This window comes from Aquila chrysaetos, chromosome 3, assembly GCF_900496995.4.
Source record: "Aquila chrysaetos chrysaetos chromosome 3, bAquChr1.4, whole genome shotgun sequence".
Taxonomy (NCBI): domain Eukaryota; kingdom Metazoa; phylum Chordata; class Aves; order Accipitriformes; family Accipitridae; genus Aquila; species Aquila chrysaetos.
This window is the reverse complement of record NC_044006.1, coordinates 44,471,876-44,489,164: the sequence shown is the minus strand read 5'-3', so window position 1 is coordinate 44,489,164 and position 17,289 is coordinate 44,471,876. Positions and strand designations below refer to the sequence as shown.

Below are 17,289 nucleotides of genomic sequence, written 5' to 3'. Positions count from 1 at the left end.
CTTTGTCAAAGGCAATCATTAGAGATGATTCTCTGTCTTCTTCCAGCTATGAATTCTTCTGCAGCAGTAGTATTTGTGAGCTACACTGACACAAATTGCTCTGAATAATTAATTTCTCTCACAGTGGTCACCACCCAGGGGAGGATGCCAAACCTCTTTTTGCGCTCTCTCATTAGTCACAAGTAATGAGCTATGTGTACAAATTGCAACTCCGATTCCAAAAACTTCAGACAGGGAGGCAGCATGAGGAATAAACTACCAGAACTCAGCAACAAGTTTGCTTTTGGCTGCGCTGTTTTGTGTTCATATCCAGATCTACAGCTACTTGGTAACCTGCGTTCACTCAACTTTTCTCACCATCTAAGGTTACGGTAAACAGACTTTTTCCTCATTTGTAGTACTGTCGTCCCACATATAATTTTCCTGCTGTGTTTTCCAGTGGACTTTTCATGTCTAAGATTCTTTTGTCTTAGGAATTCATGGTCACTTTTAGAGAAATTATGGGTTTACTTTAAAAGTCTTCAGTAATATGTTGCATTGAAAGCTCAGGACCCAGGCAGCAGTTACTGCCTGCTTTCAGTACTGGTACGGTGTCTCAGAGATGCAACCATTCTCCAAATTCTTCCTAACATTCCTGTTCTCCTAGAAGTATTTCTGTTGCTGTGATTGCTGATTTATATAATATAACTGTGAAGAGAAGCAGACTACCTGCAGGATAGTCCTAATTTGTAAGAGGCTACCTGACCTTAATCTTTCATGAAGCTCCTTCCAGAACTTCACATTCACTCGTCGTCTTCTTCCACATCTGCAGAATCACTAACCTTTTGGAGAGGAAGCAGAACGATTAAGTAGACAACCTGTGGACTATTAAAACATTGATAGTGTTGAAAGGTACAGGCTTTTGCCCACCACATCTGGTGTTGGCCTTCTTATGACAAGGGAAGGAGATTTTGAAGTGGTTTCCTCAAAACTATTCCTCTGCCCCTGACAACCTCTGGTGTGTAAGTGTTGGTTCAAGGTCTGGGTTTTATACATACCTAACCATGATGGGTCATAAACGCACATTGTCTGGTTACAGTGGAGTTATTAATAAGGTGAACGGTTATAAATGGTTACAAGAGGCATAAACTCTAATTGAAAGAGATGATCCTCGGTCAATGTTAATAACAACCGCACATGGTGTAACTTACAGATCAAAGTAGCTCCAGCACTGCTGTAGCTTTCATGGCTTCTAAAAAAATGTCTTCTGTTGAAAGCTCCCGGGCTTCATTTCTGTCTGATTTCCATTGATTTGCTGAATAGCTATTGTTTTTGATGGGTTTGACTTTTCTTTTGTTCTTAGGGAGTTTGATACCGTTTCATACAGCTTTTATGGGAGAGCTTTATGGAACTACCTTTGTCCCATTTGGGGATGACTCACCATGAGTTCCCCATGCTCAGATGAGCAAAGTGCAAGCAGGGCTTCTGTGGTCGTCCAGGAAGAGCCCAGCTGTGGGGCAGATGTGCTCTAGCACATGCCGCCATGCGCAGAGCCAAGTGGCAGCTGTGCGAGATGGATCACCAGCCAGGAAGAGAGGCACCGCACCCCACTGTCACACCACCTACAGAAACATCACGGGGCTAAGGCTGCGTCAGGGCAGGGGCAGACCAATGTGGAAACCAGGCCTTTTTCTGTAGGTACACTTTAAGTCACCAAGGTGCTTTAATTTGGGTTGGTTCAAAACACTGAGAGTACCAGCATGGAGAAAATTCATCACTATGAATGACACAATGTGAAGATGACGGTCAAAAAGATAAAGTTTTTCTGAGATGAGGTCAGCAGAGTAAAAAGAGAAACTGGGCACAAAGGAGCAAGGTTAATACAAATTTTTTTTAAGATAAAAGTAATTAAGTATTGAATGCGAGGCAGACATCTCCTGCAATTACACAGATATGGAGTCCTCTCTCTTGCAATTCCCTTCCAAATCATTGGGAGCTCCTCTGCCCAGATAGACATTTCACCTTGATCCTGTAAATTAAAATTGGTCACAGTCAATTTGCTAGACCTTACCATCAGGCCAGCATTGGGATGGGAGAGCAAAGCTTACGGGCAGAGTAGCATTACATTACTATGATCTCTTGGAGCTGCTGTCATGTCACTAACATAAATTGCATGTGCAGAAACAGGTTGAACAAAATTTGGTTGAAAGTTTGCTCCCTGCAAAAATCAACTGTGCAAGTCCTAAGGGAGTTTTTAATTCCAAATTCCTTTTGCAAAATAAAATGGGCACAGAACCGTTGCCAGCTTTTTCTGAGATAAAATCAGAAACTTAGGAACTTGTGGTGACTTAATCGGTTATTCATTTACTTTTTTATTATTTTTTAACAGGCTGCCTTAATTTCTTTCTAAAAACTAGAACAAAGGCTTTTGCTGAGTGTTTGCTGGCAGGATCTGGGAACTGGCAGCACCAGATCGAACGCTGCTGCTTAGCAATCCAGTTGCTTTTTGCTGAGGACAATAGAATTTCATTACTGTATTTTCTTTACTTCTGTTAAAGTGGCACAAAGACACCCTAACCAACATCCAGCCTTTTCATGTCAGATGTAATACACAGAGCTGTATGACTTAACTAAATCTGTTAACACAGGATAGGAAAAGGAAGTGCTTAATTTTAGGGAGAGAAAATAAGGAAATTAGGGCAGGACAGCACTGAAGTTGTGACAGGGCATACCCAAGAACAAGCACTTGACTAAGGTCAGCTGCAGGGACGTGCCTTTGCCGGCAGTGAGTAGATATGCTCCTGCCTGCCTCAGGGTGGATTAAATGCTGAGTGCAAGCAGATGTGGGGCTTATTCCCACATCATTGCTGCTTCTTATTGCAAATATTTCCAGAGTTGAAGGTAGTTTGTTTTGTAGGACTGGAAGAACTGCCATGCAAGAAGCCATCCTCTCCTCCTCCGCTGACACTGAATTTATGAGCTCTAAAGAAAAATACAGCCATTCATACTGGATAGTACAGTCTGCTGTGCCCGTACAAAACATACTTGCAGGTACCAGTGACGATGTTGACAAATGTGTCTGCTCCCAAGTATAAGGTGACGTTTTCAAATGTTCACCACCCAGAAGCTGTTAGTCAATGGGCACTTGAAAAATAAACCTGTTTTCAGTAAGAGTTCTTCTTCCTCACCGAGTGCCTTATTCAACAGCTAATCGACTCCCCTCCTTGGTCTTCACAAGTAGTGAATAAGTTGTTGATAAGTTATTTTGGAAAGAACCCCAGTGATGGATTTTTTTTTTTCCTTCTTTACATTTGGATAAAGTACAATAACAGGTTTGGGGAAATAATTGGAGTTTAGGGCCAAAACAAATTTATATTCTCTCATCAAAACAACCCAGAACATGAAAAATATATTTTCAGGGGAGAAGAAAAGTTTGGACTTTTTTCCACAGAACAAAGGGTTAGAGTGATATATTTGAGGAGAAAAAGGAAAGGAGAAATCTATTTCTGAAAAGTCAGAGGAAAAAACATAAGAAGTCATAATTCAGAACTGAAGAAAATCAAAATATCCTACCTTTGAAACCCCAGGTTTGATTTTTTCCTTTTTTTTTTTTTTTTGGCCAGAAGTATGTGTAGGATTTGGTAAAAGCTTACAAACTGTTTTAGCCAGCAGGAAGCTGTGTTTTTCCATGGAAGAGAAGGGTTGTTTTCAATTTGGATCCACTCTCAGTTGCAGGAGCTGCCCCAGCCAGCCCTCCTGGTAAGGGGAACATGTGAACTATGGCTGGCTGCTCCTCTCCAGTACTGGTATCTCCAGCTGTACCCCCAGGCTATCAGTACAGGAAGGCAGAGTCCTAGAGGTTATCCTTTGCCTCCAGCTTCTGCATTTGTATTTTAAGTTCAATCAGCAGATGAAGAGTTCAGAGCAGTGATGGGGCTCCAGGACCTCAGTGCCACCCAGCAAGGGTCCAAACCCCAGAGAGACAGCGCAAGGCTTGGTCCTCTCACTGCTCGGCTGCACAATTTGCTTTCCAACCAGCTTCATCAGACAGAACAAGTCCTGTCATGGTTTGGAGGCACTGGAAGGCTTTGGGAAAACTCCAGGCTTCAAATGCCACGGATACTTGTTCACTACAAAAGTACAAATGACCAGAACGGGTGAAAAGTTTAATTTGATTTTGTCTTGTTCCTTTTCAAATGTAGTCCCATGCATATTTTCAGGTCACAGTTTCTAGTTGTTGCAGTGGGCTTATTCATACAGCACTAGAAATTCTGACTGAAGGTGTGTTTGTTTTCTAAACTTTCCCCAATACGTGGGCTGGAAAATTTTCCCCACTCAGAGCTTCCACTTTTTTTTCCATTTTACTCATCAAACAAAAGCTAGGCAGCCTAGCTATTTCTGCATACACTCTGTACACTTTTTCAGTGAATTACTTGATCAATTTTTACAGCCCAAAATCCAGTCAATGTGAAAAACGACTTCATTCTACTTTTACAAAATACTTTATCTGCACATCTGGAGTTCTTAACATGAAAAGATAGGCCTTCTATTATGGCAAACCTTTTTCTTCTCCCCTTTACTTCTGGGGATCCCTCAGACACCTTCCAACTGGTACTCGACAAATTGATTTGACCAAATGATAGCTTCTTTCTTTAAATATGTCCATACTTTAATGGCTAATTCAAAGCAGCCTGTACTTTTGTTTCCTCATTAAGTGCTGTATCAGATCAGATAGCATGGAGTAAATATTACCTCAAGCCGAGCAAGATATGAAAGCCATCAGATCGTAGTATTTTCTAATATTTTTTGGTCAATTTAATGAGCTTTCAAAAATGTAATGAAAAATCTATGAAGTGTGTATTTGGAATGACTTAAGCTACACAAACCCAGGTAAAGCATCTGAAGCATCCTCTGCCTGCAATGGGAAATGCATAACCTGACAAGACTACTTGTATCAAAAGGCAGCCTCAACACAGTTGCCACATCGAGGAGCTGCCACCGCCCTTGAAGCTACGCAGCTCTCCTCTCTGCAGAGCAGCAATGCTCGTCTCCTCTTCCCTTCAGCTGTAATGCCCACCTCTTCCTGGTATTAGCTCCCTGCATGCTTGTTGGATTATGTGGTCTCCCTTTAAAAAAAAAGCCCCCAAAATCATTTACAGAAGCATCAGTCTGGATATGACAAAGTACTTAAGAAATTTTTATATAAGCTCATTACCTAACAGAATATTTTCCACAGTATTAATAACCTCAGCCTCTTTCATTAATCAGGTAGACCACAGTATCCTTTAATACCCTACTGCTGTCAGCTGGACCAGTCTGCAGGTGCAAGTAGGTTCAACAATTTTTTCTCCAGTAATGTAGGAGACATTGGTATTTGCCTGAAATGTACTATGCCATGTCTCTTCAGATTCAACTTCAGTGGCAGGATTGCGAAACTGAGCTACCCAGGTGCTTTTAGTGAGGTGATTCCCAGACCAGCCTTTGCAGGGTTGGCTTTCTCTTCCTCTCAGAAATACATAAGTAGAAGGTCAACTGTGACTATATAGGACTGCATCATTTAAATTATGAAGGAAGACTTTTTTTTTTTTAAGAATATTCTATATTTTTCTGTTCCCCTTCAACTAATGTCAGCTTAAAGAAAAATCCTTCCTAAATAATGTAATTATGGAACTGAACTGTGAACTGTGGTGCAAGCTGGAAAGCACTCTAACTGGACATCTTCAGGTTGCAAGTGGAGGCTATACTTTTGCAAAGCAATCTTCCTTTAGAGATTTAATTGCGCTCTGTGATTTAGAAATACTATAAGCATAATTTTTTCTGGCAGCATTTTGGCTTTTCTACTTGCAGTCCCAGCTGGGTCCTTCAATTTTTAGATAAGCAGATATGAAAAATAAACTTTGCTTAGAAGAGAGCCAACTTGAGCAAACCTTAAAAAATGCTGGATACTGAGTTTGGGATAAACTCAAATAGATTCTTTTATGTCATCCAGTTCCATTACCTAATATTTGAATGGGGCATCAGAACAAAACCAGCATTTCAGTGAAGGTATCAGCAGTAAATAGTTAACTTTCAGGAAAAGCACTATCTGCTTTAACATTTCTGGGCCATTGGTTTTGATTTGTTTGGGGTTGGGTTTTTTTTCCCTCCCTTGGTTTTGAAGGGTTTTTATTAGTTTCCTGAAAGTGTGCAGTATGTCTGCAAGTTCTCTGAATTGGCCAACTCCCCTTCACATGACTTACATAATGAAGTCTGTTTTCAATGTTTTTTATCTTCTTTCAGGTATTGAACATATAATAAATACAAAGTTAGAAAGCCCTATGATTTTTGCAGTGCCAGCGAGGTCTCATGTGATTAACCTGCCGAGTAGGGCATGAAATGCTAAGAAACAAATGTTCCACGAGACAGGAACTGCACACAGCAAATGGAGCAAACCATGTTTTAATGCTTTATATGAATGGTTCTGCTTTGTTTTCCCAAGGGTAAATGAATATTATTTTTGGTTGATATACTAAAACTGATAAATACACTAATGCCAATTACTGATAACAGCCTATGGACAAAAATTAAGTAAACTGCATGTGTGGGAGAGAAAAAGGCATACAGTCCTGCTCTGCTTGAGGTCGAATACATGAGTTTCAAGCTTAGCTAAAAAGCCAGACCATTCTCTTTCATTTACATATTAAGGCCACCTCCATTAATCCAGTAAACTGGATCGGGAGGTGATTGAATTTCTAAGTAGCACTTAGAAATAAGTAGCACTTGTGTTTAGATCTGTCACAGTGCCTCCAATAACTACAGCTACAAGCTATAGCTAAGGCCACAGTCATCCATAAGGACTTTGCTTTGGAGCCTAAAGATCCACCTGGAAAAGGATCTTGCAGCATGAGAAAGTTTCTGACCAGCAGGGAAACATTCACCCAAACTTTGCATCACGTGAAGTCAACTTTTCATAAAGTCAACTTGCAATCCAGCCAGGTTTAGGGCAGGATAATAGTTTTGGGGAACAGCTGTGTCCCCTCCCAACTTCTTGTGCCCCCCCAGCCTCCTCGCTGGTGGGATGGGGTGAGGAGCAGAAAAGGCCTTGGCTCTGTGTAAGCACTGCTCAGCAGTAACGAAAACATCCCTGTGTTATCAACACTGTTTCCAGCACAAATCCAAAACATAGCCCCATACCAGCTACTATGAAGAAAATTAACTCTATCCCAGCCAAAACCAACACAAAGTGTTATACAGCAGATGTCAGATTTGGCTGGAATCTGGTTCACTGAAGGTTGGTCAGAAAGGCAACTGGGAATTGATACTTTTTTTGAGGAGGGGAAGACACAGCTTTGTGGATCCCTTCTAGGGAAACATGAAACAATTCCAACTTTCCTGGGCGTGGTTTTCCCAGGTGCTGGAGGAAATGATAGAAAATTCATCTTTACTGTGTATTTCAGACTCCCATTTCTTAAGCACAGACATGTCAGAATATGTAGAAGATTTGATCGTGAAGAAGTAAATAATAATCCTTATCCTTACAGATATTAAATTATATGAAAAAGACTTAACTTTTGTGGCAGATCATTTTATCAGAAAGTAGTTTCTAATTTTCATGACATTTCTACACAAAAAACATTCACACACTATCACTAAGGCTGGAAATGCTCCATATTGTATGGAAAATTAATTTTTTGGTATAAAATGGATGGCAACTTACCAATATTATGTATGAACTCCCTGAAAACAATATGATTTTAGTAAGAAGAGAAACTTCATTTTTCACAGGTAGCTGTGGAGTTTTTGTTTTATTTTTGAGAAATTATACCAATTTCCAAAATTTAAAACTGAAATGTTCATCTCCCCACCTCCCAAAGCACATGCCTGTGTCAGCTAAAATTGTGGCCTATGACAGTCACAAATTTCGAAAACTGTGTAAAATGTCTTTTTAGAAGAAAATAACTGATACAATAGACAAACTTATAACTCTAAATTTTTTACATCCTTTTGTCACCTTTTATATCCTTACATTGCCTTGTTGTGATGTTTCAGACTCTGTTCTGCTTGCAATGCTGTAAGTGTACTTCCCCTGGGCTGACTTGCAATACAGCAAAAGCCAATGCAATATGAAGATTGTTCTTTGAGTTCTCTGCCTGCTTACAAGATCTGCTGAGCTGCACCCAGTAATGACTGGCTTCTAAATATTGGTCTTGTGCACCAGGGCAACTCTTCTATCTTCTGCACAGCTAAGCAGCTGTGCAGCTTGCCCAGCCCCTCCACCAATGATGTTTGTTCAGATTAATTAGTTAACATTAGAAAGGGCTGTGTCCTACTCATCACAATGTCTTCCTATGACTGTTCATTATGGTATGACATGCATGGCAAAAGGTGGCTTTTCTATACTGAAAGGTAAACTGAAATTAACCCCACTCCCTGTTTCTGTCACCTTGTATGAATGTCAGGGGCAGGTTCCTGGTTCATAACCTTTTATCTCTTGAAAATATTAAACATAAGGCAGCCTCTGATAAGCAGCGATAGTGCATTTTGTAAGGGGTTGTAAAACAGATAAGGCAGTTAAGAAACCTGACTTGAAGTTTTCTCTCTAGCTCGAGGGAAGCTCCTGCTCCGTGCATACAAAATCAGTCTACAGGGGAGAGAATAGCAGTAATCAAATGAAGGTGTGAGGGTACTATGTCTCCTGCATAATAGTTGCAAATTCTAAGTGAGAAGAAACAGGAACTGTGTCTTTATTTTAGTATTTTCTGACTCCTCCAACAAATCAGTAGTGCTCCCCTGTCTATTTATGGCCCCTTTGGTGGAGGAAGGCATTTTATCTCTCTCTCCCTTAGTGGTTATATCCAGTTATCTGCCTGCCACCGTATAAACTTCCAGTCTATTTGCTAGTAATTTGTTATCAAAAGTTTTAAGTGTAATTAGATTCTGATAACCATCACATTAAATAGAGATGAGATTTAGTAGCAAAGTTCAGACTAAACATTGGTCAAACCAGTCACCAAATATATCTCATCTGCACATCCCGCACCAGCCCATAACCCTCAAGGGCCTTGCAGTGAGAGGGACACCATATCCCAAAATTTCACTTTTCTATCTCAAATTATATTTTTACCACAACTTTCCAGATTTTAATGCCTGATTTGGTAGCTGGAGCTCAATGCTAGGGCTCAGCATGTCTTGGCTAGCCTTACTTTACTGTGATTGATTTGTACTGATTGTCTACTCAGATACTGTTCCCCAGTTTCTTGATACAAATTAAGGGAGATAAAAGGTCTTGCTGCTTCACTAGGAAGTTGAAACCCAGTCAATAATGTAATGCTTGCAAAACATCTTTAGTCTCAGATGACAGTCATTATCAAAACTCAAGATATTACTAATTTAGGGGTGTTAAGTAATGACAGCTCCAAGAATAAAATTGTTCCCGCTGTGAGGGGGTAATGGGTGAATACCAAGTGTGATCAGAGAGGGGAGGGAAACATCTGATTTTTCCTTTGATGCCCAGGGATTTTTTGGGGTTGTTCTGCAAGTTCTTACAGAGCCCAGACTGGGGCTCTGACTGCCTTTTCTCGCCGGTGGCACGCAGAGCGGTGCCAAGGGCACCTGTCCTCCGTGAGCGGGGAGAGGCACGAGGCAGGGACGAGCACAGCTGAGCCTTGCCCGCAGCTGCCTAAGAAGGCTGGCAAGGCAGGTGGTGGCAGAAAGGAGGAGTTATTTGAGGTTGAGGACAGAGGGGAGAAAGAACAGCCCCGGGAGTTAGAGCAGGAGGTATCCTGGTTGCCACAGTGCCTTTCTATGGGGTTGTTTATTACTATATAGCATGCAAAAGAGGGCACGTCTTTTTTAGTGGGAGGTAAACAGGAATGACCTCAGCGCAGTGTTTTAAGTTTTTTAATTAGATTGCCCTTCACATTTTTATCACATGTTTCAGCTAGAGCCCAGGCTGCAAATGCTGGCCACTGCAGTCAGGCTGAGCGTGTTGGTACAGGCGCGTGTCCCTGCATACTGATAATTCACCAACTTGTTCAGCTTTTTCTTACAATGTTCCCGCTGGTGTACCCTTACTCTTTTACTGTCATGGCAGGGTTGTTACTCAGCTAAGAAACAGTGCCGGCTTCAACTACTGAGAACTTTTTCCTCTCTTTTAAATAAATTATTCAACATATGGGAGCGCAAATGAAGGATGGAAGGTGACTTTTTAATAAAACGCAATAGTAGCTCTTCCGCAGTCTACAGTATACACAGTGCTTTACAAAATGTCTGAGCTTTAAGCAGAAGGTATGTCCTGCTGTAGCATTCCAGATTTGCCAAGGTTTTCCTGACCTGCCTGGTACGGTTCTGTGCTTTCTTGAGAAAGGTCAGCAGCTTCTTTCATACACCATAACACTCAGCAGAAATGCTAGATTATCTCTGGTGGGCAACTGCCATTCCCAATTAAAAATTTGTATATCAGAGCTTTAACCCACACATTTTGCCCTCTCAGAAAAAAAGAAAATTTTATTGGAAATTTTTTTTTTTTTTTTTTTTTTTTTTTTTTTTTTTTTTTTTTTTTGCATTTACCACCTGATGTTTAGTATCAGGTACATATCTGACACTTCTGTCTGTAGAACCTGGGCATTTCACCCTTTGTTTGCATTCTCACAGCACTTGTGTGGATCAGAAAAGCTGTATTCCATAAATTCCATTTCATAAATAGATAAATATTTAATAACTTCAGTAAAATTCTCTTTTTTTTTCCTATAAATGGGAGGAGAAAATTATCTGCCCAAGATCACACAAGTTAGTGGTAGAAGAGCTGAAAAAGCAAACAAATCATAACTTTCTAGACCATCTCATCTCTAATAATTGCTTTCTAAAAGATTTACAGCAAAGTTGCTATTGTTATAAGCCCAGGGGAGTGATATAATTACAGGAATAAGGGGTATAACCTAGGGGAAGTTCTGTGTGGAGTATCAGTTTAATTCCCCACATTCACTCCCTTGAATCAGGGTTGAATCAACCACTTCAGTGTCTGATTTGCCTGTCTTATGAACCCTCCAGCTTCTGGTGAAAGAACTTCTATTTAGTTTCATTCCGGATATGCACATAAAAGCACCTGCTGGCAATACAGTAATACTCCTTAATTTCCATGTTCATGTCTCCTCTGTACTCTGAAGTTCCAAATACTGTCTTAAGGAAGCTACTTTGAACCTTCATTTTGCAATATTTTTAGGAAAGCTTTTGGAGTGTAGTATTTTGAAGACTATAGAAATAATCTAGCTATTTGGAGAATATTATTTAATAAAACTATATATAAAAAGGCATTGCCTTCTTGTAGCTGTATAAAAATTAATTTGCCCACAAAATAATTTTTAAAACATTTTGAAAACTTCCCTGAATGCTGCATTTAGTGCAAGGTGCTCTTCCTACTGAAATCCATGGGAAGAGATTCCTTCTTCACAAGGTGACAACCATCAGGAAATAACCTGAACCCTATTCAATGCCATAGAAATATTGGGACTGTCATGACAGTAGTGTTTTAGAAATACTTCATGGTTTCTCGCTCCTACTATTCATCTATACAGAATTATAAAGTTATAACATATGCTTTACATTGTCACTGTGATACTTAGAAACAAAGCAAAGGAAAACAAGATATACCTCTCTTCTTGACTCTCTACTTATCTTGTAACTCTTTCTTGCCTGTTACGGTGGCAATATTACACTATATTGGTGTAGATAAATTTCATTATTTCTTTCTCTTGTATTAAAACTACCTTACTGGGTAGGATAAGTCTTGCCTGTGATACTGCAGTCTTTCTTCTTCAATGAAAACATTTTAATGAAGACATCAGTAACAGCAAATTTTATGCAACACAGTAACATTCCTGGCTTTATATAAAATAGACCATCAAAGCGGGAGAAATTAATATATATGGTTTAAAAAACGTGGATTTCAGCTAGTCTTTTTTTGTGTCTGTGACCATTGACACAACAAGCCACATGACTTTTCTGCATGTAAATACTCAAATGACTAAATGCAAGTCCATAATATTTACCAGAGTCACCGCTCTTCTTCAGTGTTGTTGGTTACTTTAAACTCATAATATTTTCAAAACACATGTTGGCATGTGAAATGAAAATCATCAGAAGGAAACAACCACAAGCACAGCTTTTTATAATGCAGGGTTTAACCAAGTCAGATGTTCTTTTTTGAAAGAGTGAGCCTTGTGTAATCAGTCTCAGACAGCAAGGAGCACAGTTATCCTAAACTCAACCTAATTTTTTGGTCTCCCTGAGAATGTCAACTAAGACTATGGTGATTCCTCCAGTGCAACATTTCAAAGGGGTGCTAAAGCTGAGTGGATTCTGGATTTGGTTTATTTAAACAAATGGCATGCTTACTGAAAGTTTTGACTGTCCTGAACCATCTTCTTGACAGGCTTTCACCTGGGAAAAAATGGGTTGGCATTTGCAAAAATGCTATGATGTACCCCTTACATTCAAGGTGGGATATAGTTCCCACATTCAGACACATCATTTTAGATGTCTGCTTGTAAAGAAGGTGTCCAGCTCCCATTATTGTCAATGAAGATCTAGTCTATAGAGTAAGTAAGATATCCAGAGTGCAGAAAACTGGTCAGCTCACCTTAAAGTAGATACCTACATTATTACCCAGACTCCTGTTGACTATAATGGGAATTTAGACATACAGTTCATATGCAGGCATTGACATGTAGACATCTGAGTCTGTCAGCTGAATCCCGTTCCCAGTGTAGGTCGTAGAAGCGCCAAGTGCAGACCCATAATTTTCCAAAGAGAATTTTAATCCTCCCTCACTAGCAAGGAGAATTTGCTAATCACCAGGTGTCTAATCTCGCCTGTAAAACTGCTTCATGCTGTGTACATAACTCGGCATTAATTGGACCAAAAGCAGGACTCAAAGTACCCTGCCAGCTATTGGATGTCCCACCAGCATGACTGCATGTCCTCCCTCCTGCTGCAGCGGGGCTTGGGTCCTGGCACTGGGGCACCCTTTTGCTCTGGGACACTCAGAGCCAGACCTGTGACCCACGTCCAACAGAGCAGGAATTTAAATGGTGTGTGTCCCACAGTGTTCTGAGTTGCTGGTGGAGAAGGGCTTCTCACCCTCCCTCTTCATCGTTATTAGGACTTCAGTAAATCTTGGCTTTGTCCTGTTCCATGGCAGGACTTTTATGTGCTTTTGGCATGGGAGGCATTATTCCCTGTTGGACTCTGGTTAAAGCTATCATAAACTCATGCTGGCTTCTGGGGTTGGAAAAGAGACAATAGTAGCTTTCTTGATTAAAAAATAAATAAACCTCCAAGCTCTCAGGAGAAATAATCAGGTTCTGAGCCTAGATTCATTTTTACCAGGTTTAGAGGTAGGGGAACGTTGCAGAATGTTGATATTCCACAGCATTACAATGCAAACGGCTTGGAGGTGTAAAAGTGAATGATAAATGTTCAGATTGTGTCTTCTTGTTGCTTATAGGATAGCATCTGATATAAACAGAGTAAAAAAAAATCTCCAATGCATTCACAGTGATACTGTCTGAAAGCTCCTCCTGATTGCTGTATTGGACATATGGTATGAATTTACTTGTAATTCATTAAAAGCTTTTTTGAATTACATCAAAAAGGGAAACACACAGTGCATATTGACTTCAAGGATATTTAGTAATGAGTAGTGCAGCTGGGATCTTCTAATTATTTCCATAAGTATCAGTTCATCAGAATAGTGCAACTTGGTCCTAGTGAATGACATAGACTGTTATAAGGAGGAACAAGAGGAAAAAAACCTTTTTTTCCTTTTTCATTGACCTAAATAAACCTGTATCCACTAATAAATCAAAGTAACATTTGAGGAACAACCATTTTAAAACTGAATTTCTTCTTTTTCTTTGAGTTTACTTTTGGTGAAACTGATCCCAAATAGTTACTTTTTAGAATGTCTACTTTACTATCATTCTGCAATGCAGCTAAAGATCCTTTAAAAAGAAGTATTGCTTCTTTGAACTTAAGTTATTTTACGGGCCAGTTAATTAACTGATGTGCTACCTGAATTTATTCCTATACTAAGTCATTCCTTAGACAATTATGAGACCATTCAGAAGCTTCAAACAGATTTTGGTACTATAGCAGAGGTAATTTGACATCCTTTTGAGAAGAATAAAGAAGAATTAGAAAATACATGGCAGCAGTTACAGTTATTTTTCTCTCACAATCACAGGCACATAAAGTAAGATCAATATATTTCAAAAGCTAGTCTCTGATAGTCTAATCTTTTCTGGCAGTCTGTTGCTAACTAGAAAAGCCTAATCATTTCCTGAATCTTTAAGAGTTATTCAGGTATGTTCTTGTACATTCCTTGGAAGCACCAGCTCCTCCTTGAAAGGAAATATCCTTCATCAGACCTTTTTGATGCCCATGCTAATTTAGGTCCAACCAGAAGTTCATTAGAGTTCTTGTAATCTGTTTAGAAAGTAGTACAACAGAAGGACAGTTCGGTGAAAGCCTAAGCATGACTGTGCAGTGACGCATAGAGAAATGTAAACTTACATAACTAGTTTAATATTGCAAACACAGTTAGAGCTAAAAGTTCAGCACTGCATGAAAACAGTACAGACAGTCCTGATCTAGAGCTTACATCAACAGGACAAAATCCAGGATCTGTACCTCACTAGTCCCCTTAGTTGCCTGAGCAACTCCCCGATCCATGTGAAGGATTTCCTTCACTCTTGTGAGTGTAAATTGTTAAAGATTATACTGGGCAAAACATGCTCCTAAGCTCTGCTCACCTATCAGCTGAAGGACTGGATTGGGAATTTATGGGAGAAGGAGGCAGTTTTAGATCCCAATCTGCAGAGTATGCACATAAGTAAGGTCAGTGAATACTGTTACTTCTCAAGTGGAAGGAGGAAGAAGTAAAAAAAAGGAAATTGTAGTGATAACTGAGAGTTTACCACATGGTACTTAAAAGGGGAGGATATTTAGAAGATGCCAGCATCTTCCTTTTAAGTACTGGGGTTTGACTAAGACAGCTTTGGAGTTCTTGCTCTGCCTCTCATCACAAGCTATCGATGCGACAGACAGGAGTAATGCTTTGTTCCTCCCCTCAGCCCTGTCATTCAGTCTTGTTCCCTCTGAACCAGAACTGAGTGCCATGGTAGCCACCATCAGGACTAGCCACCATGGACATGGAAGCCTGAAATGCAGGAACCACCGGCTGGCAGAAATCCTACTGCTTTTGTTTGAAGTGCCAAAATATTTTTCCTCAGAAGAGAATATGGCCAAGTACACATGAATAGGCTGTCATGGAAAAAAAACAACTACCCCAAGGGAAAACAATATTGTGACCACATAATGCAACTTTATGAGCAAAAGTAACATCTTCTCTAACCCAGGAGATTTAAGCCAGGTTTATAATTAGGGTAATTTATTCTGGCTATCAGTTGGAGTTTGTGCACAAGTAGTACAAGGCAGCTGGCTTCGGAAATTTGCCCCATCTCCTGTGTTCCAAGATAATTCCTCATTAATCCTAGGACCCCTTTTCCCATTCGTGCTCTCAGGGACCACGTAACTTGGACGTGACTATGAGGTGTAATGTTACATGATAGCTAGGATTGTCGACAACCAAGGCATGGAAGAAGGATTGGGAACTTCTAAACAAAGGAAAAATATGGGTTTGGAATGAGGGAGGTGGTGAGACCAGCTGCACAAGCAGGTGCTGCAGCTCTCAGAAGAGCGGACAACAACAGTGTGGAGCTGGTGGGGGGAGCAGGTGACTTAGGACAAACTGTGCTCCTGAACCGCACAGTATCAGCTCCAGCCCAGTCCTGATACAGCCACCCTCTCCATCAGTCAGGAGGTGTCCATATATGTTATTTAAATAGGAAGCCCATTTTTATTCATCTTCTTAAGAGTGTTATTTTAGTTAGGGTTAAATGCCTTACATGTATCTTCAAACACTTACCTTCTGCCTCTGATCTTTAAACTTTCCTTTTTCTAGATTAAATAGTATCAGTGGAAGGTCACTGTCTATGCACATCTTTGCAAAAAAAAAAAAAAACCAACCTCTATTTTAACCATGGTCTGTCCTGGCAAGGGAAACACTCAGTGATGTGCTCCTAAGAGTCATGAAGTACATGCTCGATGAGCCCGGATGTTTACAGTGATTCCTTTAGATGAAAAGAACCACATTCGCTGACCCTTGGGAGCATATAAACATTTAATCAGAACATCATTTGGTAGTAAACACATGCTACCTGTATCAATAACACTTGTTTGATTCAGTCATGTTATTTAAATTATATATATGTACAAAATGCTAGATTATTGGAAGGGGAGAGGCTACAGCAAAAGAGAGAGAGGTCCTTGCCCTCAAGATTTGGCATTGTGTTGAGAAATACAAATATTTAAAGGAAAGTAATTGTCACTTGGTAATTCCCCCCAAGAGTCTGAGACTAAAGAATAAATGAACTGAAATTCTTTCTGCTGCCCACACCCTGTCTGGCACTGCGCAACACAGTCAAAATATTGTTCAGGTGAAAGGAAGGGGCTTAGCTGGTGCTACCCTTGTAGTAAAGACATCTCATATTTTCTTCACATTTTCGTATGTGAACAGTTGATAATTCACCATCACCTAACTTTTTGATGTGAGATGGGACTGAGTCCTTGAGTAAGACCTTTCAGAAACAGGATATGCAGTTTCTACCCACACAACTTCATTCATCCCAGGTTTATGTTAGTAAAACACTATGAAATCCTGCCAGTGAACAAACCATATCAGTAGTTATATTTACCCTGCTAAAAATATCTAACTCCTGAAGAGGTCCATGGCCTTCACGGTTTCAACAGCTTCTATCCACTCTGCTCAGAAATAGCCCCTCTGGAGTGGACTGGCCACATTTCTACAGACTACCACTTAATCTGAATTTCCTTGCATCTCATGTGGTGCACCCAAAACTCTAAGACATACTGATAACTTCTTGTCTTTTAACAGTCCATAGTGCTGTGTATGAGTGCTGAGCTGTGCCACCGTGATGTTACACAGAAAGCAAAAACACGGAGAGATATTTTTATAGTCCAAAGTGAAGGATATGTATTGCGTGCTCCAGGATATATCATGACAGTGTGCAGAAATGAGAGCACAAGGACCATGTTCCAGGATTGCAGAAGACGGAAAGAACATAAACTCTCTTATAGAAATTAGTTCTTGGGAGCAAACTCAGGAATCAACTATCCTCAAAACCAAACCCCACTTTCACCTGTAAGTGAACTAATTGGTTCATTCCAGAAAGAAGCCTGGAAGTTAATATG

At 40.1% G+C, this 17,289-nt stretch overlaps 1 protein-coding gene across 3 annotated transcripts in view; it reads left to right on the top strand.

The window, feature by feature from the left end:
* The first annotated feature begins 244 nt into the window (after positions 1 to 244).
* The window catches only part of ABCB5 (ATP binding cassette subfamily B member 5), a 58,674-nt gene continuing 41,629 nt past the window's right edge, over positions 245 to 17,289 (top strand). The window contains exons 1-2 of one of the 3 annotated variants that reach the window (XM_030007610.2): positions 245 to 371; positions 5,248 to 5,307. The gene's annotated coding sequence lies outside the window, so the exon portion shown is untranslated. The remainder of the gene's footprint in view (positions 372 to 5,247; positions 5,308 to 17,289) is intronic. The other 2 variants (XM_030007612.2, XM_030007611.2) reach the window with 2 other exon arrangements.